Raw genomic sequence first — 9,917 nt, 5'->3', positions numbered from 1 at the left:
GCATGGAGAAACATTACAAAAACTTCACAAAATGTTTACAGGATTTGTGGGCAGGTGTAAATATGGAGCCATCAAATAATAGACTCCTTCCTATGTCACATGTGAAACCTGTTAGGTTGCTTTTAAATACAGAATAGAGACGTAAAGCCCAACAACAAAATGGGAATGTCAAGCTGTAAATAAATTGTATAGATCCCGTAAAGGACTGGGTGTGTCGTGTTTCCTTAAACTGTTTCTTAAAGATCTGTTGGTATTTGCATAATTGCAGTGAAAAACAATGTTTCCCCTAGTTTAAATATCGGGCCTCCAGATAATTTCTTTTGCTAGCTATTTATTGCCTGTGGCCTGTGAATAACCACAAATTGTGACAGGAAGATTAAATCATTAAGCCAAATACATGTTCCACTTAGACTGTTACCCAGCTGCAGGAAATTGCTAGAAGTTGTTCACAATGCCAAATACTGCTAATGTGAAATTGACAGCGAACATCCAGAGCAGTCCCACTTGAGATGTCAAAGTCTCTGGACACAAATGGCTTTGTCTTCATTTGTACTGATCATAGAACTCAAATCCTTGTTAGACTTAATTTTTAAAGAAATAATTGTTTTTATCTAAAAAAAAAAGTAACTAATGCATACATAGTCCATTTTCTGCCAAGAACCAGATTACAATAATACATTTTACATACTGTAGGATATCCAAATGTGTTTTTTTTTCTACGTTAAGCATGTGGATAGAGACTTTAAAAATCTGTGTGGCTGTCCAGATTAAGGCTGCAATCCTGCACCCAGGAAGTCCCAGTGAACTCAGTGGGACTTAAGAGTAGGGATGCATAGAATTGTGCTGTAAGACTGCAAACCTATTCACACTTAGAGTATGGAGTATGTCCCATTGGAGTATGTCCCATTGAACTCACTCAAAAGTGAGTAAGCATGCATCAGATGGGACAGCATGGCTGCAGTCCTAAACCTGCTTACTAATGGGAGTAAGTCCATTAAATTCAGTAAAACTTATTTATGGGCAATTATGCTTGGAATCATGCCGCACATGATTCTGAAATCACTAACTGAAAGCTCAAAGGCTGCTTCCAAATAAGCACCTTTTTTCTATTCAAATCCATCCATCTGAGTTCCTGATTTAGCCTGTGCCCAGTGATTTCACTTGTAGAATTCAGCCTAGGGAACACAGAGCTATTCATCCTACAGAGTGGAATATGAGAAAGAGTCTATCTAGATCTGCTGTCAGCAGTATATCTGTGAGAAGGGTTCTGTGAACTCTTCGACTGATCTGGGATACAGGAAATCTGGATTTGTCCTACCACCTCACCTGTAGATGTACTAAGTGGCCTTGGGCAAAGTACCATTTCCCTGCCTAGACTGGAGCCTGTACATCAAACTTCCATAGACCTTCCTCATGTGTTGGACTGCAACTCCCATCATTCCCAACCAGGATGATGGGACTTGCAGTCCAACACATATGGAAGGCACTGGGTTGGGGAAGACTGCTCTACAGGGTTGTTCTGAAGATAAACAAACCAAAACATCACAATGTGGCTTACACATGAAGTGTAGAAGAAATAAAGCAGTAATTATAGGCTGAGCCATCAACCCCCCTCACTTGTTGCCACCTTCTGGCAACCAGAGATTGATGGATGTTGTGAAATCCAAAATGGATTTTACAGTTGTACTGTTAGTCTCACAGGGGTTGTTGGGAAGGTGTAAAAATGTGAGACATGCTGAGATTTTCAAGTTTCCATTTGTTCCTTTTTAAAGATTCAGTTGATATAGCCATTGGAATCCCTAGTTGCCAAAACACTTAGGAAAAGACTACCATGAGTTTTCAACCTGAAAAGTGAATAATCACTAATAGAATTTCTCAAGAAAGGCTCACGGAAAGAATTATGTATGCACATCCCTATGTCTCTGGAGATTCCTTGTGTGTGTATTCCTTAGAAAGAGAGCAAGCCAAGCACAGACTTAAAAAAAAAACTAGGCTGATCATTCCATTGGCTGAAAAATTTTCAGATAGGTATAGCCATCAGTCTGTTGCAGCAAAAACAAAGTCTTGTGGCACCTCAAAAGATTTAATAATTTTATTGTGGCATAGGTCTTCATGGAGTAGAGTCCAATTCATCAGCGGGACTTCCTGGTTACTTTTCTTACCTTTTTTTTCTTGCTCGCTGGGGCAACAGTAATAAGTACTTGTAAGAAACAATGGAGAAAACCAGGATTTGAGTATAGCTGTGCTTAGGCAGCTGTGTGTCACCGTCATCTCCCCCATCCTGTCTCAAAGTAGAAGCAAAGACAGCAGCTTGTGCTTTAACTCAGGTCTTATTTTATGTTTTAAAAATCATAAAATTTTTGTTTGGGTTTGTAAACATTTAAAATTGCCCTGTGGCTATGAAAGAGTGGCTTATTAAAGCCCTGCAATGAAATCCACTCACTGCTATTCCCACACTGTAGATTCGGGGGTGGTGAGCTAATAGTGGTTTATGGCAACTCTGCAATATAACCCGCTGTTAATATTGCGGGCTGGAAGCTGGGGGTGAGGCTGAGAAAGAGTAGTGTACAACAACCCTGCAGTGTGGTCCAATGTTGTTAATCCCATATGGAGGAGGGGAAATAAGATACTGCAACCTGGCAATGTCGTTAGCTCATACAAAAACACTTGTTGCGACAAAGGTAGGTCTGCTTGTATTGTCACCTCCATCGCCCCTCCCAAGCTAACTCAATTAAATGCAGGCCACCACGTGCTTCAAGAATTTTCACAGAGCCACGCTGAGTGTTTAGACTTCTTTGCATGTAAAAAGGAGTTTCCCAACTCAAACATAAACCTACGCAAATGTACCCTTTGTAGCTCTGCTTTCCATACCTCTACCTCCACCTCTACACCTAACCATGACCCACTGGCAACCCCAAAAGAGAACAGCCTCGACCCTAACGGCGCATGCGCGAACCCTTCTTAGTCAAGCTTCCCACAGTGATAGAAAATTTCCAGTATCAATTGACTTCTCCCTCCCTTCCAGGATTTTACCAAAGCTGTGATTGGGCAGCACACGTGTTGCCCTCCCCCAAACCCCAAAAGTAGCAAAGACAGGAGATCATACTCTTTCTAGTTCGGCTCTTCTTTCTTATATCACAAATTTATTTGGTTACAGCCGCGTCATTGAAAAAGGTCCACCTAGGCATGGGCCCCGGATCTTTTTGAGCTGTGCCCTGGATCTTTTGAGCTGTCCTAATTGCCTTTTTTTCTTCTTTTTTTACATTTTGCCATTGACTTGCATTGGAAAACAAAAACAGCCATAACTTTTTGGGTTTGTAAGATAAATACATGAAATGTGGAGGTTTGGTAGCCCCCATGCAGCTGAGTGAATATGCCAAATTTCAGGCAGTTAGATTCAGTGAGTTTTGTGCTAATCACAGGTAAAATTTGCTATTTTCAAAAAAATGTGTCCAAACAAAGAGCTATATTTTTTGTGTGCTTCCACATATGTGCATGGAATTTGGGGACCTGGCAGCCCCTATAGAGATGACTGAGCCTGCCAAAGTTCAGACAGTTAGGTCTAGTGGCTTTTGTGCTAGCCACAGGTAAAATTTGCTTTTTCCAAGACAATCTGTCAACGTAAAGAGCTATACTTATTTTGTGCTTCTACATACATTCATGGAATTTGGAGATCTGTCAAACCCTATGGAGCTGACTGAACCTACCAAATTTCAGACAGTTAGATCCAGTGGCTTTTGCGCTAGCCATGCGTAAAGTTTCCTTTTCTCAAAGTCTAAAACAAAAAGTAAAAACTGTCAAGCCACCCAGGGGATTAGAGATCCTAATCAGAAGGTGTTTAACGTGACCATTAGGAGGTCACTATCCCTAATCTCTGCTGTAGGTTTTTGTTTTTGTTTTTTGAGGTGCAAAAAACCTCTCTCCCCCTAATTTTCTGCTCTTACATGCCCACTGTTGGGAGCTTGCCTGCAATGAAATTTTGAAGAGGGAGAAGGAAGGGAAGAAAGAGCTCCATGTGAAATACTGGTATTTCACACCGCATCTGATTTTACTGCCCCAAACTGGAAACTTTGGATTCTGCAGAAGTTTAGTAGCTTCAGTACAGCAAAGGATCCAATCAGCCTCCACAAATTTCTTTCTCCCCCTCCACTTTAATTTCTCCTAAATAGCTGTAGGACTTGAATTATTCCAAAAGGAGGGTTAGGACTATGTGGCATCATGCCTGAGGAACTGCTGAGGCTTTTAAATAGGTTCTAGAGTTTTTTAAAATGCTAGACAAAGCCCTCAGCCACCTCACCTCATAAAGCTCATTTAAGTACGTGCAATCATTGCAAACCCTGTACAGCCTCCTAAATTCCTCTGAAGTACCACCTCTCTGAAAGGAGCCACTTGGCTTAGGGAATTGTCTCTACCCCCCAGCCCCCAAACACTTCCAATCACCATTCTTCTTTTCTTCTTCCCTCCCTTATCCTGTTCTTCCTGTCTCTTCTTTATTCCACCCAGAGCATATCTTGTGGAATTTTTAAAGAGAATTCTCTTTGGCAGGCAAGAGAAGTTCTGAACTGTATTTGACTTTATACAAACAGACAAGAGGGTTGGTTTTTCTCCTCCTCCTCACTCAAGTCTTTGAGAAGAGTGGGTTCACATGGTCACAGAGAAACAAATCTGGGGCTGTTTTGTTTGTCAGTCGCCACTATCCAGCAATAGGAAGGGCTGCAGCTCAGTGGCAGAGCACATGCTTGGCATGCAAAAGGCCCCAGGTTCAATCCCAAGCATCTCCAGGTAGGGTTACGAAAGAATCCTGCCTGAAACCCTGGAAAGCTGCTGCTGCCAGTCAGTGTCAACAAATCTGGGCTAGATGAACCCAGGGTCTGACTCAGTATAAGGCAGCTTCCTGTGTTCCTATGAACAGAAAGCTTTAATAAAAAATAAATAAGATTTTTTGGTTTGTTTTTTAAGTGGAGGGGAGATAATATTGCTAATTTATGCAATCCTATGTATGCCTACTGAGAAGTCCCATTATGTTTAATGAGGCTTACCCTCAGGAAAATGTGCATAGGATTCCAGCACAAGTTACTTTTGCAGGGAGGTTTGCACCCTGATGTTCTGCATGTTTACTCAGAAATAAGTCCTGACTTGTGAGCACGGTACTGCAAGCTTAGTTCAGTGCCTACCCAATTCTGTCGAATGAATTACCTACCCTTTCAGCTCAGTCCTATGCATGTTTTGTCATTTGTGGGTTTGGGGTTTTTTTTGCATGAACTCTAGCTTCAGTGGTGAGGGAAAGGTGCTTAGTACATGCTCAGAGTTTCTCCATAACTTAGCCCTAGTTTTGAAAACAGATTCACTGGCTGAATCCTGGTGAAGTCTTAGCACAAATGAAGTTATGGGGAGGAAGATACAATGAGAGCTGGTGCATAACAAGGAGGAGGTAGAGAGCAGTTGCACAAAACAAGACATCTGTTTTGATGAAGAGTTGCTGGAGGATGGTAGGATGAGGAAGAATGGTTGCATGGAGGGGAATAGAATTGGTAGGGGGTGGATGTAAGTGCTCAGTGGTGAAAGAAAAACATTCTGCATATGCTCAGAGGCACTCTATATTTAAGAACATAAGAGCTGTGCTGCATCAGACCAAGGTCCATCTAGTCCAGCATTCTGTTCACACAGTGGCCAACCAGATGCCCATAGCAAACCCACAAGTAGAACATGAGTGCAATAGCACCTCCCCACCCATGTTCCCCTGCTGCTAACATTGGTGAAATGTAAATACATTCTAGTAATTCTAAATTTGCATGCACGTATATCCTTCAGAAACTTTGCAGGTTTCTTGCCAGGGGACACCTCCTGTGCATTTTCATACAAATTTACCCAAAAACTGTTAGGGAAGGGCTGAATGGAAGGGAAAGCAAATCTCTCCCTCCCCCAAATTGGAGAACTCCCCTTCCACATGAACTGCTGCACCTATCCTTCTGAAACTTTGCTGGTTTCTTACTTAGGGACAACTCTAGGCTGTCTGTAATTTTCAGAACAATGGTCCACAAAGAACATAGGGAGATAAGTATGTCCTCTTTTGGAGACCTCAAAATGTCAACTCAACCCTTGTACAAAAACTCTTGTGGGTAGCATTCTGAAATTTGGCAGACATGATCTCCTCTGATGGGGCAATGAATCCTGAAATTTTTATCCACTTCTTCCAAGTAATAAAAATGTTATTGGCAGTTCCCTTTAAAAGAAAATCAAAATATAAACCCTGCACCCATTTTTTTCTGACATTGGGCAGGTGTAATCCCCTTCTAGAGGGCTACTGTGCCTGAAATTATCATCCAGTTCTGACCAAGAGAAAAAAATTACATTTTTTTTTCTAATTTCCCATGGTAGTCGACAGAAAGCATAAAGACTCATTTTTCCAAACCTTGACTCAGGTTTGGTGCTGAGCTGAAGTGGTCTGACTACAAATTGGCCCGAGCAGAAGCAGGATGTTTTCCAAAATGCTGAATCAGGGTCTGAGTTGAAGTGGGGTGGGGGGTCAGTGCACACTTCTTATGTATGTATGTATATAATCTATACACACACATACAAGCACACCACATGCACACACCACAGACACATATATTAGACATGTGCTTAGACACACCACACACACACACACACACATATATATATATATATATATATATATAAAGGTAAAGGTGTCCCCAACCAGTTGTGTCCGACTCTAGGGTGTGGTGCTCATCTCCATTTCTAAGCCGAAGAGCCAGCGCTGTCCGAAGACGCTTCCGTGGTCATGTGGCCGGCATGACTGAACACCGAGGTGCACGGAACGCTGTTACCTTTCCCGCCGAAGCGGTACCTATTTATCTACTTGCAATTTCTTGCTTTCGAACTGCTAGGTTGGCAGAAGCTGGGACTGAAGACGGGAGCTCACTCCGTCACGCAGCACTCAGGTCTCGAACTGCTGTCCTGCCAACCTTCCGGTCTGAAGTTCAGCGTCTTAACCACTATGCGCGTGCAAATTTTTGTTATGGGCCTGTGCCCCAGATCTTTTAAGAACCTAGCAACGCCCCTGTTTGGTTACCTTTTGAACATGTAAAAATGCAACGTGTCTGCATGTCAGTCAAATGCGTACAAGGCTTCTTCTGAGTGCACCTCATCTCTGGATTTCAGCTGTGAGGAGTTCTGAAGATATAATTTAAGAGAACAGTGTGAAAGACGGAATGGGCCAGAATAGGCCCTTTATTTAAAAAGACCATGCCAAACACTATGGCATGTGTTAGGGACACCTGAGAACTATATTTTAGGGCAGAAACCATTGAAAAATTATATGATTATTAACTCCTTAATGCCCAGAACACATCCGGAACAGAATGGAATGGCCCAGAAGAGCCACTTCCAAATGAGCTAAATCAACCAAATTATCCAGTCACACATATCTACATGGGAGGCTTGCAATAACATGGTCCACAGAAACCATGTTCAGATATCCATTCTGGTTAATAGTCCATATTCCGTGAGCCAAATCAACCAAATTTATCAGCCAGACATAACTGCATGGGACTGATATAATAAACTACAAAACTGCCATAAAACTATGTTCCAGTTACAGTCTGTATTTTGTAAAATGGCCCAGAACGGAAACTTCCAAGTGAGCCAAATCAACCAAACTCACCAGTCACACACGACTAGATAGGAGTGATACAAAAAGCCTTAAATAAACACTACTATTCAGTATTAGAATTCAAGGCCATCTTTAATGTACATTACAATAATATAACAGAATCAAACCCACCACAAAAATTACAAATTGTGTGTCTTTAACTTTTAGCCCTACGAAGAAACATTTGACATCATCAAATTTCTCAATTGTTGTTAAACCCACGTAATTTATAGTCAATTGTTTTTTTAAAGCCTGCTGGTTTAAGACCAGAGTTAAAGCTATCTCATGTTTGTCCAGGTCCACAAATCCAGGAAATTGGAAGCTAAGTCTAGTGCCTTAACTGACATGCCCCATGATCAGTGCTGATGTTGTACAATGTCATGAATTATGCTTGCTTATCCTCCAACCATTCACATTTCTTCAAATCCACACAAGGAGGATGGAGTGCCTGGGACCAGCAAAGATTCTCCATGTTGTCCTGGTCCAGTATTGCCTTATGAAGGATCTGAGCCTTACTTTATTGCTAGAGGAATCCTCCTGTGAGTTGAGCCAGGCCTGTTAGTACATTCGTAGCTGGCAAGATGGGTTAAACAATGACAGGGAGACCTCTTCTAGCATTAACACTAGATGCTTCATAAAGCAATATGGGACCAGGACAACATGGGGCATCTTTGCTGACCAAGGAAATGTGTGGGTGCATGAAGTGAAATGAAATGGGCATACATAGAGTGTGAATTCATTGGAAGGACAGATACTGAAGCTGAAGCTCAAATATTTTGGCCACCTAATGCAAAGAGAAAACTCTCTGGAAAAGACCCTGATGCTGGGAAAGACTGAAGGCAAAAGGAGAAGGGGACGGCAGAGGATGAGATAGCTAGATAGCATCACTGATGCAATGAATATGGACTTGAGCACGCTCCGGGAGAGAGTGCAGGACAGGAAGGCCTGGCGTGCTATGGTCCATGGGGTCACGAAGAGTCGGACACGACTGAACGACTGAACAACAACAAAAGAGTGTGAATGCATGTTCAGTGTAACATGTGAATATAGTGTGAGATATCCTTGCATGTCCTTTCCCCACCACACAGAAGGTAAGAACAAGAGTTGGAGCCCTTGTAGTGCATTTCTGCTTTCAGAAAGATGGTGTGAGGTTCTGACCCTTTAGCTCCACCCATCCCCACCCCTCCCAAATTATCTGAGGCGGGTCAATAATGTTACTGTAAAGATGTAGCTAGGTTTTCTTTCTTCTTTACTGAAAAGTAAGCTCATGGGACCTCATATGGATCAGGACTGTAGACTGGTGGATAGGGGGCTTTACCCTTTTCTTTATGCCTACAATTTACATTGCAACTGCATGCCTTTTTGGCAATGTAAATAGGAGACATGGGTAGCGATATATGAATTTTTTTAAATCCTTTCTGTTTGTGTTTCACAGATTGCCAGGCATCCTTTGTTTTGTTGTCTGCTCACTGACAGAACTGGATCTTTTCTACAAGAAATTCATTCATTTACAAAGGCACATTAGTGCACTTGCATGCATGCACACATGTGCAAGTGCACATTTGCACAAATCCCCCCCCAAAAAATTAAAAAAAAAACTAGACTGTAAGTCTTGTTATTGGAACATTGTTTTTGTGGAGTTTTTGTGGTTCATTGCATCACTCCCATCCAGTTAAGTGTTACAGGTGAATTCAGTTGATTTGGCTTATTTTGAAGTTGCCCTTCTGGGCCATTTTCCAGAATATGGAGTATTGCCTGGGATGGATACTGGAAAATGGTTTCTGTGGAAGATTTGTGGTTTATTGCATCCATTCCATGTAGTTACATGTGACAGGAGATTTTGGTTGATTTGTCTCAATTGGAAGTTCCTGTCCCAGGACATATGATAAAATACAGACTGTTGCTTGAAACAGGCACAGGAACATGGCTTTGTGGAGGTTTTATAGCTTATTACATCATCCCATAAAATCATGTGTGATTGGTGAATTTGGTCGGTTCGGATCACTTTGAAGTTGGGGTTCTGGACCACTTTCGAGAATACGGACTATTGTCCAGAACAGGTATCCAAAAGCAGTTTCTGCGGACATTTTGTAGCTTATTGCATCCATCCCATGTAAGTATGGATGACTAGCGAATTTGATTGATTGGAGAGCGTTTGGCTAGAAATCGAGACCTGCCTCAGCCCAACGCCCAACCTGCAACATGGGGGATATCAGCACTGGACATGTGGGGGATGTAGTGACGCCCACCAATTTGGATGGCG

General features: G+C 42.0%; 1 long non-coding RNA gene across 1 annotated transcript in view; it reads right to left on the bottom strand.

Moving 5' to 3' along the window:
• Positions 1–9,917, bottom strand: part of LOC146348403 (uncharacterized) — a 31,507-nt gene that overhangs the window by 20,882 nt on the left and 708 nt on the right. The window contains exon 2 of the long non-coding RNA XR_014790627.1: positions 7,076–7,176. This is a non-coding gene — a long non-coding RNA (uncharacterized LOC146348403). The remainder of the gene's footprint in view (positions 1–7,075; positions 7,177–9,917) is intronic.

This window comes from Heloderma suspectum, chromosome 4 (assembly GCF_057233095.1).
Source record: "Heloderma suspectum isolate Gila_16-S chromosome 4, 16-S_ref, whole genome shotgun sequence".
In the NCBI taxonomy this organism is placed as follows: Eukaryota; Metazoa; Chordata; class Lepidosauria; order Squamata; family Helodermatidae; genus Heloderma; species Heloderma suspectum.
This window is presented reverse-complemented; position numbering and strand designations above follow the sequence as displayed.